Source organism: Phaseolus vulgaris, chromosome 7, assembly GCF_051622355.1.
Source record: "Phaseolus vulgaris cultivar YP4 chromosome 7, ASM5162235v1, whole genome shotgun sequence".
NCBI classification, from domain to species: domain Eukaryota; kingdom Viridiplantae; phylum Streptophyta; class Magnoliopsida; order Fabales; family Fabaceae; genus Phaseolus; species Phaseolus vulgaris.
Genome location: NC_143504.1, coordinates 42,467,684 through 42,487,870, shown reverse-complemented (window position 1 = coordinate 42,487,870; position 20,187 = coordinate 42,467,684). Strand labels below are relative to the sequence as shown.

Here is a 20,187-nt window from a genome sequence, read left to right as displayed (position 1 = left end):
TCTTGGAAGTCACTCATGAGGGTACTGAAGATGTGAAGAGATCCAGAAAACATTCTCTCATCCAAGAATTTGAATTGTTTAGAATGCAACCCGAGGAAAGCATTGTTGTTGTGCAGAAAAGGTTCACTCATATTGTGAATCACCTTACTGAATTGGGAAAGGAATTTGACAGAGAGGAACTCAACATAAAAGTGCTGAAGTGCCTCGACAGAAGTTGGCAACCCAAGGTGACTACCATATCAGAAAGTCGTGATCTGTTAAAGTTGTCAACTGCTGCACTCTTTGGGAAATTAATGGAGCATGAGCTGGAGCTCAAGAGACTTAAAGAGCAAGAAACAGTGGAAAGAAATGAGATCAATGAGGAAAAAAAAGATGTTGAACATGATGAAACAATCAACTTACTTACAAAGAGGTTCAGCAGATTCCTGAAGAAGAAAAGCAGAGATAGGAACCAACAGAAAAGAAGGTATCCTAAACCTAATGAATCAAATTCCTCTAACTACACTTGCTTTGGTTGTGGTAAAACAGGGCACATCAAAATGGATTGTTCGAACAATCAATCAAAGGACAAATCTGCCAGCAAGAAGGTTGAAAGGAGCAAGGGGAGAAGAGCTTACATTTTGTGGGAAGAGAATGAAGTATCTTCAACCAGCAGCTCTTCAACTGAGAGTGAGGAAAACAATCTGTGCTTCATGGTGAAAGATGAAGGGTCAATCTCTAATTCAGTAAGTGAATTCTCTATGGAATCTGATAATTATGATCAATTGATTGTTGCTTTCAAAGAAACACATGATGAAGCAAATAGGCTAGTTGTAATATGCAGTAAGTTGCAAAAGGTAAATAATGTGCTTGCACCTAAAGTAAAAACACTTGAGGAAAAAATGCATAAGGCCAAAACAAATCTGGTAAGCCTTGAACTAACATGCTTGCCTGCCTCTATTAAAACCTGTGAAAAATGCAAAAAATTGGAAAAACAAGTGGAGTATTTGCTAAAAACCCTTTCCAATTTCATTAAGGGAAGAGAAAATCTTGAGTCTCTCCTTGGTTCACAGAATGTTGTTTTCAACAAGAATGGTATTGGTTATAACCCTGGAAATGTAACCAATGTCAAAAAGCTTCAAGTTTTTTTGTTCCAGCAAAATCAGGTTTCTCAGCTTTTAATAGTGGCAAAAAGACATCTCATGTAACCTGTTTTTACTGCATGAAATCTGGTCATACCTCTAGGTCATGCATTGCTAGAAAGCATCTTGTTCCTAAGAATTAGCAAAATGGCTACCAAAGGGAAGGTTTTAATCTGTGCTGGACCCTATACTGAAAAGGGTACCATTTGTATCATCTTTGCTCTGTTTTGCAGAAAGGAAGCAAGAGAAATCAATGGTACTTGGACAGTGGTTGTTCCAAACATATGACTGGAGATCTGACAAAATTCACTAGCTTGAAGCTCAAGGCAGAGGGACATGTAACCTATGGTGATAATAACCGTGGAAGAATTCTGGGCAGAGGCACTGTTGGAACTGGGAATTCAACCACTATTGAGAATGTGTTTTATGTAGAAGAACTCAAGCATAGCCTTCTCAGTATCAGTCAACTTTATGACAAAGGATACAAAGTGAACTTCAAGTCAAATGGCTGCACAATCTCAAGTGACTCCTCTAGTAAGGTGTTGTTTACTGGTAAGAGAGTGAATAACATATATCTCTTGGATATCATGGAAACTAATTCTTCAAATGAGTGTTTACTGTCTAGAAGTGATGAGTCTTGGCTGTGGCATAGGAGGTTAGCTCAGATACACATTAATCACTTAAATAAATTGAAATCTAAAGATCTTGTTTCTGGTTTACCTAACATTAAATTTAAGGATAACAGGCTCTGTGATGCTTGTGTGAAAGGTAAACAAATCAGATCCTCTTTCAATTCAAAAGACATTGTTTCTACAAAATAATCCATTGGATGTATTGCATATGGACTTATTTGGACCCTCTAGAGTTGCTAGCTTGGCTGGAAATTTGTATGCTTTGGTTGTTGTGGATGACTACTCTAGATTTACATGGACTCTTTTTCTTGCACATAAAAATGATGCTTACAATGCTTTCAAGAAATTGGCAAAGGTTTTATAGAATGAAAATGGTTGTTGTATAAAATCAATTCAAAGTGATCATGGGGGAGAGTTTCAGAATGCTAGATTTGAAAGGTTTTGTGAAAAAACATGGGATCTCACTTAGCTTTTCAGCCCCTAGGACTCCCCAACAAAACGGTGTAGTTGAAAGGAAAAACAGATCATTAGAGGAACTAGCTAGAACTATGTTAAATGAATCTAAGCTTCCTAAGTATTTTTGGGCAGATGCAGTTTATACTGCAGCTTATGTGTTAAACAAAACCATAATTAGACCCATTCTTAAGAAAAATCCATATGAATTGTATAAGGGCAGGAAACTTGATGGAGGAGGGCCAAGCACCTTAAAAGAAGGTCACCCACAAAGACCTCTAGGACCAACCACAAAAGCCATGACTAAAAGACTTGATGAAGATTGGAACAAGGCCACGGATGGAGGGAAACCTATCTATACATATTCCAAGAAAGCCCATCAAGCGTAGCATAGCTTTATTTTTACGGTCCAATTACTTTTGTTAATTGTTTAAATTGCAATTAGGATTAAACTAGGATTACCTAAGTTAGTTTACGGTTTCTAGAACCTACTAAACTAACCTAGGCCGACCATGTGAAGGCTAGGTGCACCATGTGCTCACATTTTCCATGTGCTCACATTTACATGTAATTTGGATAGCATTTTCCCTTCATTTACATGTGCATTTCCAGTCCTCCTAGGCTATTTAAGGAGGAGCCTACCTCATGTAAATCCAAGATTAATTTGAGTAATGAAATGCTGCCAAAATGTGTCATTCTTACTCTCTTGCCTAGAATCTCTCTAGATTTAGGTCTTTAATCTTCAACCCTTTCACCTACCAAAGAGAGCTGGCCGAACCTCTCTCACACTCCTACTCTTCATGCACCTCCAAGGCTACCACAAGTCTTAGGAGAGCCTTGCTCCACCTACAACCCATTGAAGCTTTCGCAAACCGCCACAAAAACCGTAAAAGAGAAGAGCTCAATGCCATCATTTGGTATATAGAGCTATGGTCTTCAAGAGATAAGTATCTCTTTTCATTTTTGTGCTTGAGTTCTTCTTATCTTCATGTTGTTCATCTTTTGTTCATGTTTTCTTGCTGTTTTTACGTTTTTAATTTGATTTGGATGCTATTATAAGCATTTCAATCGGTAGAAATTGTTCAATTTGTGCTTGAGCATCTTATTTTCAATTTTGTGTAGGATTCTATGGTGAATTGTGTTGCTGTTTTTATTTTAGGATATTTGAGTCTTGCTTGAATTTCTATTTGGTTCATATGATGTGTTTGAGTCATTTTATTTTCTGGATCTATAAGTTTTGTCAAGTCATGTAATTCCAAAATTGTCAACAAATTTTAGTAGTACTTTTCTTGATTCATTTGTTTCTTGTTTTGATTTGAGTGCTTAATCTGAATTCTGTTTTGATTTGATCCTTTGGTGCATTTTTCCTTTTAGTTTGAGTTCATATTTGTATGCTAGATCCATACAAATTCCATCACATTCATTCCATTGTGTTTTTGAAGTATCTCATTCTGTTTTTAATAACAGATTTTAGAATCCTCTGTTTTTAACAAATTCTGTTCTGACTGTTTTGTTTTATGAAAATTAAATACGTCAAAATAAAATTATGAGATTCTGGATTTCAGTGATTTGAAGTGTTAGCAAAAGAAGACAAAAAGAATCAGTTGAAAAAAACAAATAGAAAAAAAAGATAAATCACACAAAAAAAAGTGTGCATTCTGGCGCTACAACTGACGGTAATTGGACACTGATTTTAGAAAAATTATCACAATTAATTGGTGCATGTGATTGGAGTGAAACCAACTCCAAAAGTTTTTTAAGAAACTGAATTGTTTGTGTTTAAATTTTCAGAAGCAAATACAAAATAGCCAGCTTAGCGTAAATCTTTGAAGTCACACTTTCTGAACCACAATATTTTCAGTAGTGTTGTTTTGGTTTTTCAAATCAAATCTAGTGCCAATCTTTAGGTTTCTTTTGTGTGTCATCCTTTATTGAGTGCCTATTTTATTTGCTTGTCCAATTTCATTCTGAACTCTTTCTAGTTGTGTCATATCATTAATTCCAATTGCAGTGGTGTTGTTTTTAAAATTCAATTGTTTCTTGCTTTCTTTTCTTGACCTCTATATTGTTGGTGGATAAATTTCAATTGGTGCTTGTTGAGTGGAAATTGACTTGAGGAGAGTCTAGCTCTACTTGGTAGGTACTGTTTTGGAGAATTTAATTGCTTAAATCATAAGAGGATCAAGGCAAGGGGCAACAACAAATACAAATACCAAAATACACCATACACTTTGAAGGACACAACAAAGAAGAGCAACAACAAATCAAAGGAGTGCATTGCTGAAATTTAATTTGTGCAATTTAATTTCTTTGCATTTCTTGAATTGTAATTACATTTCACTCTTTTTAATTAGTGGATTAATCACGAATTAGACGGTGAGTGTGTCTTCAAAGGCTCAAAGTGTCTAAGAAGCCTCACCTAGGAAACGACTAGTTTAAGCTTTCTAGGTTAGCCTTTGTTAATTGTTTTAGCTAGTTTTTCCTTACATCAATATTTTGTTTAATCTTACTTTAATTTGCTTATGCTTATCTTTGTTTAAAGCTTTGATAAATTGCTTTAGTTGTTAGATAGCTTTGCATTGTTTTCTTGCATAAAATTTGATTTCTCCATCCTCATTGTGTTCTAAGTGATTTACCTAAAGAAAGAATTGTGTGAAGATTTTGAGGGATAGTTTTTGGCTAAGGCAAGACTTGGTATTTAAGTAGTCATTTGTGACTTACCTCTCTTACCTGGAAAACTACCTTCATTAACTTTACTCTTCTTTCTTAAAGTAAAGCATTTCTAAACACAAAATTTTAGTCATGTCTTCTCACTCCTCTAAATCTATTGAAAATTATGTGAAGTCCTTAAAATCTCTCTTAAGACAACTTTCCAAGGACGTTCAATTAATTTCATATAGACAATTGAAGAATGAGGCCAAAATTAATGAATTGACTAAAGCAAAGGATGAGAATTCTCAAAATTCAAAAAAATCACATACTCATGCATCTAACTCCAAAGATCATGATTCTCTAGGGGAGGAAAGTCTTAGAATCAATGATTACTATCAACCACCCCCTAGGAGAAGTAGAAGAAGAGAGCAAGAAAGCCCAAGGGAGGTTAGGGTAGATCTACCTCATTTCTATGGTAAAGAAGATGTAGAAGTATACCTAGATTGGGAGATGAAGGTAGAGCAACTTTTTGCTTGCCATAGGGTGAGTGAAGAAAGGAAAATGCCCTTAACCACCCTTAGCTTTCAAGGAAATGCCATGTATTGGTGGACCTCTTAAGAGAGAGATAGACGTCTTCATAGGGAGCCTTCCATTGAATATTGGAATGACCTTAGGGGAGCCCTAAGATGTCGCTACATACCCTCCTACTACAATAGGGAGTTAATGGACAAGCTCCAAAGACTCCAACAAAGGAATATGAGTGTAGAAGAGTATAGACAAAAAATGGAGCTTTACATGATGAGAGCATCTATTAGAGAGGAAGAGGTCACCACCATAGCAAGGTTCCTAAGTGGGCTCACTCTTGAGATAAGAGATAGGGTTGAACTTCTCCCCTATCAAGACTTGAATGATTTGGTTCAACTTTGCATTAAAGTTGAACAACAAAATTTGCGCAAAACTTCAAGTCAAAGGGTAGCTTCATATTCTAACTTTTATCCCATGAGAGATTTTAAGAGGGAAGGTAGTTCATCTAGAGAGAAACCAAAAGAAACTACCAAACCTTTAGCAAAGGATACCTCCACCCCACCCATCCGAGCTAGGGACACCAAATGCTTTAAGTGCTTTGGAAGAGGACATGTGCAAGCACAATGTCCAAACCAAAGATCTTTGTTCCTAAAAGGAGTAGATGAATACACTAGTGGTGAGGATGAGCCTAGTGAAAAAGAAAAGGAAGGGGGAGATGATGAAAGGGTAAATCCTTTAGAGGGGGAGCTATTAATGATTAGGAGAACCCTCAACAATCAACCTAGTGCATCCATAGAAACACAAAGGGAGAACATCTTTCACACAAGATGCAATGTTTTAGAAAATATATGCTATTCATTGTGGATAGTGGATCAAGCTGCAATTGCTATAGCGCTAGGATGGTTGAGAAACTCAATCTACAAGTAGTTTCTCATCCTAAACCTTACAAACTACAATGGATCAATGAGAATGGGGAACTAAGTGTAGATAAGCAAGTGGAATCAAGTTCTCTATAGGTAACTACAAAGACAAAGTTTTATGTGATGTAGTACCTATGGAAGCTTGCCATATCTTATTAGGTAGACCATGACAATTTGATAAGAAAACCTTGCACATGGTCTAACTAATGAGATTTCCTTCACCCATAGGCATAAAAAATTTGTACTTAATCCTTTACCACACTCCCAAGTGGTAAGAGATCAAATACAAATGAAACAAAACAGGGATGAGGAAAAAAAAAGAGAGATAGAAAAAGAGAAAATCCTTAAGGATAGAAAGGCGTGGGAGAAGAGTGTTCCTTCCCACAAGGTTATTCAACAAGACAAACCTTTTGAAAACACCTTGGAAAATATGCTTCTTGTTGCAAAACCTAGCCTAATCTTTTGTAAAGGAACACTTACATGCGCTACCACAAATCTTGAACCCAAGAGTCTACCTCCTCAAGTTACAAATCTTTTAAGTGAATTTGAAGATATATTCTCTAAAGAGGGATCCAATCGAGTTCCTCCTTTTAGAGGTATAGAACATCAAATTGACTTGATTCCAGGGGCAAGCCTACCAAATAGGCCAGCATATAAAACTAACCTCGAGGAAACAAAGGAGATAGAGTCTCAAGTTCAAGACTTGTTGGAGAAGGGTTGGGTTCAAAAGAGCCTAAGCCTTTGTGCTGTACCTGTCTTGTTGGAGCCCAAAAAGGATGGAACATGGAGAATGTGTTGTGATTATCGAGCAATTAACAACATCACCATAAAGTATAGGCATCCAATCCCAAGGCTTGATGACATGCTTGATGAGTTACATGGGTCAATTATATTTTCCAAAATTGATCTTAAAAGTGGATATCACCAAATTCGAATCAAGGAGGGTGATGAATGGAAAACCGCTTTTAAGACTAAGTTTAGACTATATGAGTGGTTGGTGATGCCTTTTGGTCTCACTAACGCACCTAGTACATTCATGAGGCTCATGAATCATGCCTTGTGAGATTGTATAGGTAAATATGTAGTAGTATACTTTGATGACATCTTAGTGTATAGCAAAAACCTAGAAGACCATCTAAGTCACCTTAGGGAAGTTCTTCTAGTGCTTAGGAATAATAGTTTGTTTGCCAATAGGGATAAGTGTACTTTTTGTGTGGATAGTATAGTTTTTCTAGGCTTTATAGTAAATAAAAAGGGGGTACATGTTGACCCCGAGAAAATCCAAGCCATCCAAGAATGGCCAACTCCACAAAATGTAAGTGATGTGAGAAGCTTTCATGGTTTAGCTAGCTTTTATAGACGCTTTGTGCCAAATTTTTCAAGCATAGCTTCACCTCTCAATGAGCTTGTAAAGAAGGATATTGTATTTTGTTGGAATGAAAAGCATGAGCAAGCCTTTCAAAAGCTAAAGGCTCAACTCACCAATGCATCCATTCTAGCTCTTCCAAATTTTGCTAAAACTTTTGAGATAGAATGTGATGCATCGGGGGTGGGCATAGGTGCGGTTTTGTTACAAGGTGGACATCCCATTGCTTATTTTAGTGAAAAACTTCATGGAGCCACCCTTAACTACCCCACCTATGACAAAGAGCTCTATGCATTTGTGAGGGCCTTAAAGACTTGGGAACACTATCTTGTTTCAAAAGAATTTGTCATTCATAGTGATCATGAGTCTTTAAAATATTTGAAAGGCCCACACAAGCTCAATAAGAGACATGCAAAATGGATGAAATTTCTTAAACAATTTCCTTATGTTATCAAATACAAGAAGGGAAGCACAAACATAGTGGTGGATGCTCTCTCAATGAGACATGTGCTCTTTTCAAAACTTGGTGCCCAAATTCTTGGATTTGACCACATAAAAGAACTTTATCAAGAAGATCAAGACTTTTCATCCATCTATGCTAAATGTGAACATAGAGCACAAGAAGGTTATTATGTGACCGAGGGATATCTTTTTAAGGAAGACAAACTTTGTATTCCCCAAGGTACACATAGAAAGCTTCTTGTAAAAGAATCACATGAGGGGGGTCTCATGGGCCATTTTGGAGTTGACAAGACTCTTGATCTTTTAAAAGGAAAATTTTATTGGCCACACATGAGAAAAGATGTCCAAAGACCTTGTTCTAGATGCATTTCATGTTTAAAAGCAAAGTCTATAACAATGCCTCGTGGACTATATACCCCTTTACCGATTGCAAATGCTCCTTGGGAAGATATTAGCATGGATTTCATATTAGGACTTCCTAGGACTGCAAGAGGTCATGACTCCATCTTTGTGGTAGTGGACCGTTTTAGTAAAATGTCCCATTTTATTCCTTGTCACAAAGTGGATGATGCTCAAAATATTTCTAGATTCTTTAGAGAAGTGGTGAGACTTCATGGTTTACCAAGAAGTATAGTATCCGATAGAGATCCAAAGTTTATAAGCCATTTTTGGAAAACCCTTTGGGGAAAGCTTGGCACAAGACTACAATTTTCAACATCTTGTCATCCTCAAACGGATGGCCAAACCGAAGTAGTCAATAGATCTCTTGGTACTATGCTTAGGGCAATCATGAAGGGTAACCACAAATCTTGGGATGAGTACCTTCCCCACATTGAATTTGCTTACAATAGAGTAGTTCACAAAACTACTAATGCTTCTCCTTTTGAAGTTGTAAATGGATTTAACCCTATTACACCCTTGGATTTGTTACCTCTTCCTAATCCACAAGAATTTGTGCATAAGGAAGGAGTTGTCAAAGCCGATTTTGTTAAGAAACTACATGAGAAGGTTAAACTCCAAATACAACAACAAAATGAAAAGTATGCAAAATACAACAATAAAGGGAAGAGAGAAATAATTTTTGAGGAAGGAGACTTAGTTTGGCTTCATCTTAGAAAAGATAGATTTCCTACTAAGAGAAAGTCCAAACTTAGTCCCCATGGTGATGGACCCTTCAGAGTCCTCAAGAAAGTCAACAATAATGCTTACAAATTGGATTTACCTATTGAATATGGAGTTCATGATACTTTTAAAGTAATTGATTTATCTCCATTTGTAGGTACCAATGAAGACGAGGACGATTTGGATTTGAGGACAAATCCTTTCCAAGGGGGAGGGGATGATGGAGGAGGGCCAAGCAGCTTAAAAGAAGGTCACCCACAAAGACCTCTAGGACCAACCACAAGAGCTATGACTAAAAGACTTGATGAAGATTGGAACAAGGCCACGGATGGAAGGGAAACCTATCTATACATGTTCCAAGAAAGCCCATCAAGCGTAGCATAACTTTATTTTTACGATCCAATTACTTTTGTTAATTGTTTAAATTGCAATTAGGATTAAACTAGGATTACCTAAGTTAGTTTACAGTTTCTAGAACCTACTAAACTAACCTAGGCCGGCCATGTGAAGGCTAGGTGCACCATGTGCTCACATTTTCCATGTGCTCACATTTACATGTAATTTGGATAGCATTTTCCCTTCATTTACATGTGCATTTCCGGTCCTCCTAGGCTATTTAAGGAGGAGCCTACCTCATGTAAATCCAAGATTAATTTGAGTAATGAAATGCTGCCAAAATGTGTCATTCTTACTCTCTTGCCTAGAATCTCTCTAGATTTAGGTCTTTAATCTTCAACCCTTTCACCTACCAAAGAGAGCTGGTCGAACCTCTCTCACACTCCTACTCTTCAAGCACCTCCAAGGCTACCACAACTCTTAGGAGAGCCTTGCTCCACCTACAACCCATTGAAGCTTTCGCAAACCACCACAAAAACCGTAAAAGAGAAGAGCTCAATGCCATCAAAACCTAGTGTGGGTCACCTTAGAGTGCTTGGGTGTAAATGCTTTGTATTGAATAATGGCAAAGAGAATTTAGGTAAGTTTGATGCTAAATATGATGAAGGTGTTCACATTGGTTATGCTTTGAATGATCATGCATATAGAGTCTTCAATAAAAGATTACTCATAGTAGAAGAATCAATGCATGTTGTATTTGATGAAGTTGATCATAGCATATCTAAAACTGTTGCAGATGACCTTGAATGTGATGAATTTAAATCTGATTTAAATCAAAATAAATCGATTCATATTGATACTGCTGACTCACATGTTATCTAAGAACCTACTGTTTCTGCAGGTTTGCCAAAAGAATGGAAAACCCCAAGAGATCTAACCCTTGATAATGTCATTGGGAACATTGAGAAAGGAGTATCAACTAGGAAATCCCTGAATAACTTTTGTGAGACAATGGCCTTTGTATCTCAAGTGGAGCCCAAAAATCTGAATGAAGCCCTCAAACTGAATCAATTTGCTCTAAATGAGGTATGGACACTTGTTCCTAGAATACCTGAAATGAATATCATTGGAACAAAATGGGTATTCAGAAACAAGATGGATGAGCATGGGGTGATTACCATAAATAAGGCTAGACTAGTGGCTAAAGGGTATAATCAAGAAGAAGGAATAGACTATGATGAGACATATGCACCAGTGGCTCGGCTAGAAGCTGTTAGATTACTACTTGCCTTCTCCTGCATCCAAGGGTTCAAGCTATTTCAAATGGATGTGAAAAGTGCCTTCTTGAATGGTTATATAAATGAAGAGGTATTTGTTTCACAGCCACCAGGTTTTGAAGACCATCAGCATCCATGACATGTGTTCAAACTCAAAAAGGCTCTCTATGGGCTCAAGCAAGCTCCAAGGCAATGGTATGAGAGGCTAAGTGATTTCCTCACCTCACAAGGCTATGACAGAGGCACATCAGATAAGACCTTTTCATTAAGAACAAAGGAGATGACACAATTCTAGTACAAGTATATGTGGATGACATCATTTTTGGATCAAACAATGGAGAATTGTGTGAAACTTTTGTGGAAATCATGAAGAGTGAGTTTGAAATGTCAATGATGGGTGAGTTGAACTATTTTCTAGGCTTGCAAGTCAAACAACTCAAGGAAGGCATATTCTTGAATCAAGCCAAGTATTGCAAGGATCTGCTGAGAAAATTTGAAATGGACAAGTGCAAACCAATCAGCACACCCTTCTCAACTAGCTGTCACTTGGATCATGATGAAGTTGGAATTCCTGTTGATGAAACTAAATACAGAGGACTCATAGGATCCCTACTGTATCTCACTACCAGCAGGCCTGACATAATGTTTGCAATGTGCATGTGTGCTCGGTTTCAATCTGCTCCTAAAGAATCACACTTCAATGTTGCCAAAAGGATTATGAAATATTTTCAAGGAACTAAAGAAGTTGGCTTGTGGTATCCAGGTAACATTTCATTAAGTTTGACTGGTTCTTCTGATTCAGATTTTGCAGGTTGCAAAATTGATAGGAAGAGCACCAGTGGTATCTGTCACTTGCTTGGATCAAGTTTGATCTCATGGCAATGCAAAAAACAGGCATATGTTGCTCTCTCCACTGCTGAAGCATAGTACATTGCAGCAGGGAGTTGTTGTGCTCAAACCATATGGCTAAGACAACAATTGAATGACTTTGGTGTGATATGTGTGCATCGTGACCCCAAATATTTGCTGCACATTTTCAAAGATTCTCTACACATTTTCAGAGAATAAAATCCTCGTGCATATCTGTTCTTAACTGCTCCATCAACCCATTCATTTTTTCAATATAAATATGTGTGAAATTGCTACCCACATTGGCTGCCCTTACTCGTTGCTCACCATTTAAATCAAAAGAAAAAATCTGGTTCAACCATCGCTTCCTCTTCAAGACAGAAAAAGAAAAACCAGGAAAGCCAAAGCAACTTTCAGGGAGTTCTAGAAAGTTGGTTTGCTGGAGATGAAGAAGGAATCAATGCCTACATTCACGAGATGAGCAGAAAACAGATCAACATACCCAAGGTGCTGGATTTCAACTGGCTGAAATCTGAAAAACTGGCTGAAACAAGGTCTGCACTGAAGCATCAGAAACTGATAAAGCTGCTGGAATTAACTGGTAATGTATACCCTGACTTGGTTAAAGTGTTTTACACAAATCTAACTCTGGATGGAAAGAACATTGTATCCTATGTGAAAGGCATCAAGATGAAGGTCACCAGTGAAGTTTGGAATTCAGTGGCTGGTATCAAATATTCTGGTCTAAAGGTTGGAAAAGGGAACACAAGTGGAATTCAGGAGTTCAACAAAATCCAATATTACAGAAGTTGTATGAGAAACCCTGTCCAAAGTATAAGTAGATTCCATGCAGATAATCTAAACCTAACTCCACGTCTAGTTGCCTAGCGAAATGAAACCATCAAAGCTGTAAGTGAGATTGACAACTCAACTCTCACAAAAATGGGGTTTCATAAAGTGGAGGACTGTTGGGTGTTTCTCAAAGGCAAAAATCCTCAAGAAGAACATGGAGCCTCAAACCTCAACAATGAAGATGGAGATGAGGCTGTTCCCATGGAAGATGACACTGCTCAAGCTGCAGAACATTCATGTTATGTTATCCATCACTCCTACGGGCAAGAGCCATCTGCTGATCATGCTGGAAGTCAAAGGATGAGTTCTCCATCTGTAGAAATCAGAGGAGATTCACCTGCTCTCCAATCAATGCATGAAGAAGATGCTGCAACTCATCAAAATGCTATTGTTGCCTATCAAACTCCAGAATATAGAGGTGAACCTTTATCCATGTTTGAGAGGCAGGTTCTGTATCGCCTTGATGCCATGACAGCAGAATAGAGGGCATACTTTGAGACAACTCAAGCAAGGTTTCAGTATCTTGATGATCAAATTGAAGGAGTTCAGTTGCAACTGGCAGAATTATACTACAAAGATTAGAAGTATCTTGCTTTCCATGCTTTCCTTTATCAGTTTATATTTCTGCAATGTGGAACAATTTGTATTTGTTTCTGGACTAATATGGTTGTGTTATCTTTCTGTTTTTATCTTTCTCTATGCTTAAATGTTGTTTGATGAATCCAAAGGGGGAGAAAAATAGCTCACCGTGCTAGGTGAAGCTAGGTGATACAGGAAGTTACATTTTGTACCTTAAAACTGATTCACATGTTATGCATTGTTTCAACCTTTTAGTTTGGTATTTGGTGCAGTACAGGTTCTTAAAGCAACAGAGCTATGGGGTTTTGTCTCCATCAAACAGGGGGAGATTGTTGAAGATGGTTGATGCCCCTTCAAGGCATGTGTTTGATGAAGCCATTTGTGTAAATTTCATTTGTATTTACATTTGCTTTAAGAATGCCTTAGGTATAGTTTAGAGGTTGTTTAGAGTAGGCTTTTTGCTAGGTAACTCACCTCTTAACCCCTGACCATGTGATAAGAGCAAGCACAAGTTTTCTGAAACTGTTTTTCACATGTTTTGCAAAAATACCCTTACTACATAAAAAATGAATCTGTTCTTTTCTAAATGAATAGATTCTTTTCTTAAGCTGATGCTTTGATTAAGTGTTTTCAAACATCGTGGTTTGTGCATCAAGTATTTTGACTAAGTTTTCACTCCATCAAAACGATTGTGTTTCACTTGTTAAGAAGTTTCTGTTATTGTTTTGAAAAATAAATTTGTTCATCTGTAAATGAATAAATTCTTTTTAGTCTGGTGCTATGTTTACCTTAAAAGGTTTTTTCGTTTTATCCTTGTACCAGAGTGTTTGACTAAGTCTCCTTCACATAACAGATTCTCTAACCACTTTTGAAAATAAATCTATTCATTTTATTTTCAATATGTTCTTTTTGTAACAGCTTTAACTGTTTTTTGAAAATCTGTTATAAGTTGTTTTTCTATAAAAAGAGAGCTTGTTCTTACGTTCAAAGGAGAATCATACAATTGAGAAAAGAAGTTTTACAACAGAGAACTAAGGATTTTCAGAGAATTAGCATGTGTCCTTGAAAGATTTTCCAAATCACAAAGTGTGCTTGTTCTTGGTTGGCTCTAGGGCTTGGTTAGAGGTGTTGCTACTGTGTGAGCAATCTGTTCTACTGGTCTAAGGCAGAATTTTGCATCCTCTATCAGGTGTATTCGTTTCATATTTCATTTCTTGTAAAAGTGTGGTTGTAATCTCTTCTTGATAGGGTTTCTTGAAGAGTTGTGTGTGCTGGAATAGTGTTTTTCAGCAAGGTTTGCCATGTTCTTGTAGGGTTCAAGAACAGTGGTGTTTGTAATTGTTTGAATTGTGTTTTAGTGAATTTCACTTTGGATTAGGTGAAGACTGGATGTAGCTCATTGGAGTGAACCAGTATAATTGCTTTGTGTTCATTCTCTCTTAATCTCTGCACTCAATAACTGCTGAATAAACTAAACTGTCAAGAAATAAATCTGTTCAATTGTAATTGAATCTGTTCTTTCTGGGCACGTATATACTGTTCTTGATTTTCTAAAGAACTTCTGCATAAATCCATATGTGGTGAAACATCAGTAAATTTCATGCCCTGTGAAGGTTAATACAATCTGTCAAGTGTTTTAAAAAACAAGCATTGGCTTTGTATTCAAAGGTTGTGATTAATTGCTGAAGCTCACTGTTTTAATTCTGCAAAAATCAATTTGAACTTTGCCTGTAGATCATCTAACTCAATCTTAAAATCAAAGTTTATTCAATTGGGATAAACGCCTTAAAGTACATAAACAGTAAAAAAACAAATTTGTTCATTGCTAAATAAATCGATTTATTTTCTGTGTATTGTGACAATATCTGATTCTGTGCGAAACTTTTAAAAGGTCAATTCACCCCTCCCCCCCCTCTCTTGAACTTTGACACTATTGAACCTAACATATTGGACGAGCTGAAATGTGGAAGATTACACATAAAAGGAAAAATGACATCTATGTGAATGATGAGGCTATGGAGATTGGGGTATAATTTGAAAACATTCATTGTTTGTTTCCTATAATGTTAGTTAGTTAGTTAGTTGGGCATCTGTTGTTATGATTCGTTGATTTGATATTGATTGATGGTCTGAAATGTTTGATTACTAAACCTACGTGTTGTTTTGATTGTAAGTATTAAATCTTGAATTGTTATTAGAGATACCTATATTGATGGTTAGTCTTGCAAGGTTTCATATGTAGCCTCAATAAGGAATTGACTCTTTCGTGGATCCTTTTGTATATCTAGTAATACTGGTTTACTAATTTATTGGTAGGTTCTTGTACGCTTGATGGTGTTGATTCACAATAGTTTTTTGGAACTGGTGTCATAATATATCACTCCAGGATATGGGATTAGTTGTAGTTGACAAGAATATAGTTGTAATCTTTGTTCGTCTGACAAGTATGTTGTTTTGAAAATAATTATCATTACTTCCAATTTTATACAGAAAAAAAATTGATGAGCTAATGTTGATAAATCCAGAAACTGCTTAAAATATATCTCAAAATGATCCAATTGGTTTCATATTTGGTGAGGAGCATCTTGGTCGAGTTAGAGGACTATCATATGGAGTTTGTCTCAGTCTTGATTTTAAAAGATCCATAACAAGGCTAAGTGGTATAAACTATGCTTCATCCAGTTCAACTTCATCAAATGTGGAGGACAAGGTAGTCCAAATGCAAAGTGAGTTCGCAATTATGAAGAAGCAAATGCAAACATTGCTTGTATATATTGCTTCAAAAAAAGATGTTCCAAAACATTTTGCTGCAATGGTAGCTAATTTGGTGCATACACCCATCAATGAGGTATAACTTAGTATACTTAAATCTTTATTATTGGTGTCTTCCTTTATTTTATAGTTATAAACATTGAAAATTCTTAACTTCAAATATTTTGTATTTATTTTAGGCACTAGATGTTGGAAGTGGTGATTTATCACCTAATCAAGTAATAAGATCAAGTGATGGAAGCAAAACTGATTAGGGAAAATGGTTGTAATAGTCTGAACATGTTATGATATTTAAAAATATTTTGTGGTAGTCAAATTTGTGGTAGTATGAGGAACCGCCACACACTTATATTGTTCTGGCATTTATAAATGTCACTTTATACGAAAATAACTTCCACCACATACACATTTCTTTTGTAGTATTTGGATGTAGGATAACTTATGGCAAAATCAAATTTGTAATATCATAAAATGGCAACAATAAAACACTGATTTTTTTTTCTACTCTTTTCCATTTTTCCTCATACGATAATTCTCATCAACTAGGTGTAAGCTTCCAAAAACACATTGGTATTTAAGAGCACTTTGAAACATAAAAAAAAGTTGAGTTCCACCTTGTAGGAACATTTAGACACAACCAACTTGATGCATTTATGTTCCTAATTTTTTGAAGGCATTGTTTAAATTTAATCATTCTACTCTCAGAACTCCTAAAATATTTTATGCTCTCCCTAATTTGATCTAAAGAATCACCAAGTACCTTCAACTTCTTGAACAATCAAATTTAAAATGTGTGCATAACAATGCACATGAAAGAACTCACCATCACAATCAATTAATTTTGAAAAACAAGCTAACCTTTTAAAGTTTTTCGAAAAACATCATTGTTAGAAGCATTATCCAAAGTGATAGAAAATATTCTTTTTTCAATGCGAGGGGGAGAAAAATGGTAAAAGTTAAGAATGTTGCAACTTAACTTCCAGTTTAAATCAACATAATGTGTTGTCAAACTAATATAACCCTCAGTAGTGCAAGATGTCCATAAATTAGAAGTTAAACAAATCTTACTCGTAATGTTATTAAACTTTTTTTCTTTTATAAATATTCTCAATACATCACTCTTAACAGTATTTCTAGAAACTAGAGTTGCATCACGATTCAAATAACTTATCCAAGTTCTAAGTTTTGGATGCTCAAAAAAATTGAATGATAAACCATATCAGATAATTAAATTAGCACACAATTCACAGGACACCATTTGATTTTTATTTTTTTTGCCTTCAACTTTTCTTACTTGTCCAAAATCATTTGACTCACGTCTTCAGATTTGTTTTTACTATATTTTTTAATATAATGCTTTAAAAGGGAAGTCCCATATTTTTTTTACCACCAATTGCATATTTTTTGTTACAACCATTTCACCTTGCCCTCTCTTTTCCATAAACAGAAACACCAATCCTAGTAAAGAATTTCCAACAATAAAATGTTGTAAACTTCTGATTTTTCTTATCAGGTTCAACACTTTGAGATTCATTTTTAAGAACATCTTCAGCCTCATTTTTAGATACATGCACATCAACATACAAAGTGGTTTACTAATTGAGTCATCCATTATTTATGATCTTCAATCCTATTTTAAATTAAAAAGTAAATTTAATTTTTAATATACAACTAATCAGTGTATTTAAAAAGACAAAGACAGGGAGAACAACCCACATAATAAATAATAAATCAATATTAAGTCAAACAAAAAGTTGATCAAAATAAATAAAAAAAATCCAAACAAGATCATAAATTCAAGCAATCCCATGCTCAATATTGTCACATACATACTCATCCAACAATGCCTCTCATAACCTAGAACTCATATACATAATTAAATGACAACATAATAGAAAAATCCTAGGGTGTAATAATACTTTTGTAGTCACTATTACAAAGTCTCACTCACACTACAAGCATACACCACCAGTACAATACAACCAATATCAAAATCAAAGCAAAAAGTTTAGCCAAATGAAAATAAATTTGTTACCTTCATTGTGAATTGTGATAGATGATTGGTGACCTCTCTTCTCGGTTATTCTCCTAACAAAGAGAAAATTGAAGAGTTAAATGAGTGAGTGAGATGAGCTTGTGGAGAATAAAAGAGAAAATAGGAAGGAAAAGAATTCAAACCTTATAAGTGGTGGTGTCATGTAGGGTTTCTTAAGGTTTGTTGGAATAACTGCGTCAGAGAACTTAGAGCATCTGCAAAAACATGTAGGGGGACAATGAGATATCGTCAGAGTAGCAGTGTCACCGTCCTAGGATTTCTTCAAGCTTGTCGGAGCAGGAACTTCACCCTCTAGGATTTCTTAAGTGTTGCAGTGAAAACAACACGCAAGGAGAAATGAAATTCATTAACTAAATGAATTTAAAGAATAATATAAAGTGGAATGGAACTGGGTCTGAGAAGAGAGAAAAAAGATCTACGAAGGAAGGAGAAGAAGAACAGAAGGACACGTGTGTTGCTATGTATGAATGAAATAAAAATTGAAAAACATATATGCATCATGAATTGGCGAGTCGGCCCGCCGTCTTCGTCTATGATTTGACAGGGATTAACAGATCAGATCAACACGGTTGATGGGTTCAAAACTTTAACCCACTCTGCCTATAGCATGTGGAGTTGGCGGGCCGGCCCACTGAACAACCCGTTTTGCTAATCCTATATACAATGATATTTCATATTTTTATACTAATGAGTAAATATGAGTAAGAGGAATTGATTAAATTTCTTTTGAATATAATTTTGTTAGTAATTGTATGGATAATATTTTAATCAAAACAAATTGAAGAGAAAATTCAATTCCAGAAAAGAATGATGAGAAAATATTGATCTTTACCTTTTGGCATAAAAAAACATTGTAAAATACCCTTTAATTATGTGATTTGATTAAACCAGTTTTTAAAAAAGTTGCTGTTAAAATGAGAAAGGAATTAAAGCTTTCTGCATTTGTGAAAATGGTAAAATGTTAAATAATGAAAAAGTGATGAACGCAAAAGGTAAACAGAGACAGAAAAACAAAGGACAGGGTCGATGTTGGTGCATGCTATTCTCTTTCCAGTGTCTCCCATGGTTTCCTTTTCTGGCCCAACATTCTACCATTCTGCCACCCCTTAGCCCCTCCTACGTCCTACATTTCCCACCACTTTTCTTTCACTCATACAAAACTCGAACAAACACTCTTTTTTTATTACCTTCTTTTATATCATATCATTTGTTATAGTTATATTTATATTTCTATCCCTTTTTCATAAGTGTTTTGTTCAGTTTGAAATCATGATTTTTGTTTTTTTCATCATCAATAACTATAGGATTCTCTCTCTCTCTATCTCTCTATATATATACACACACCTGTGTCCTTCTTTCTCTGTGTCCTTCTTTCTGATATGATTACACTTTATATATGAAATAACAATGTTAATTATTGTATCTAGCTATCACTAATGAGGATCATTATCTAGGTTAAAAAAACAAAGCCACTGAGCCACACGGAAACACTATTTCTAGTGATATCAGAACACAACACTCACCACAGTAAGCACATTTTTTTGGGGAATCCACTCATCACAGAGCGCATAAAAAAACCACTCTACAATGAACTCACAAAATACTCTCATTTTTCTTCAAGTTGATTCAACATACACAAGCATCCAGCAAGAAGCGAAGCAATCAACAAACACAAAGAAACTCTATCGAAGAGCCATGTCTCCCACCTTGAGTCTGGTCCCTCCTCCTACTTTACCCTTTTCTATCTGTTTTTCTTTTATCATATCTGGTTTTCTTATTGGTACTTTGGCTCCTGGTTCATGCTTTAAGATGACCTGCATATTAATTTGTTTTCTTGATAATTTGGTTGATGCCATTCATATTGCGTGCTATATGCATTAAGATCATTAAACCCTGATGAATAACATTTGAGTTAATTAGCAATAACAGGTTGAATTTTTTAGTTCTATATGTGTTATTGTGCGTAGCTGGGTAGTTTCTTGTAGCTGGGTAGTTTCTTGTCACTTCTTTCTCTTCTTTTTCACATGAATATATATGGAAAATGATTTTTTGACCATTGCTCCACCTACACTCCATTAAATATTAATATTTTAATTTTTTTAATTTTTTTAATTTTAAAAATTATTTTAACATTTTACATTTTGTTTATATTTTTATTAAGGACATTTTTTTATTTTTAAAATTTTTTTTATTATAAATATAAATATTTTGTT

The 20,187-nt window shown here is 35.5% G+C and overlaps 1 long non-coding RNA gene and 1 pseudogene across 2 annotated transcripts; one reads left to right on the top strand and one right to left on the bottom strand.

The window, feature by feature from the left end:
- Positions 1 to 5,008: 5,008 nt before the first annotated feature.
- LOC150025921 (uncharacterized) lies at positions 5,009 to 6,310 on the top strand (annotated as a pseudogene).
- Positions 6,311 to 17,703: 11,393 nt separating this feature from the next.
- Positions 17,704 to 18,435, bottom strand: LOC137828590 (uncharacterized). 2 transcript variants are annotated; one of them, XR_011083915.2, is made up of 3 exons: positions 18,263 to 18,435; positions 18,097 to 18,168; positions 17,704 to 18,006 (listed from the first exon to the last, which is right to left on the bottom strand). It is a non-coding gene; the product is annotated as an uncharacterized LOC137828590 (long non-coding RNA). The 2 variants fall into 2 exon arrangements; XR_016523578.1 differs by lacking the exon at positions 18,263 to 18,435 and having other exon boundaries at positions 17,795 to 18,006; positions 18,097 to 18,236.
- Between the last annotated feature and the right edge of the window lie 1,752 nt (positions 18,436 to 20,187).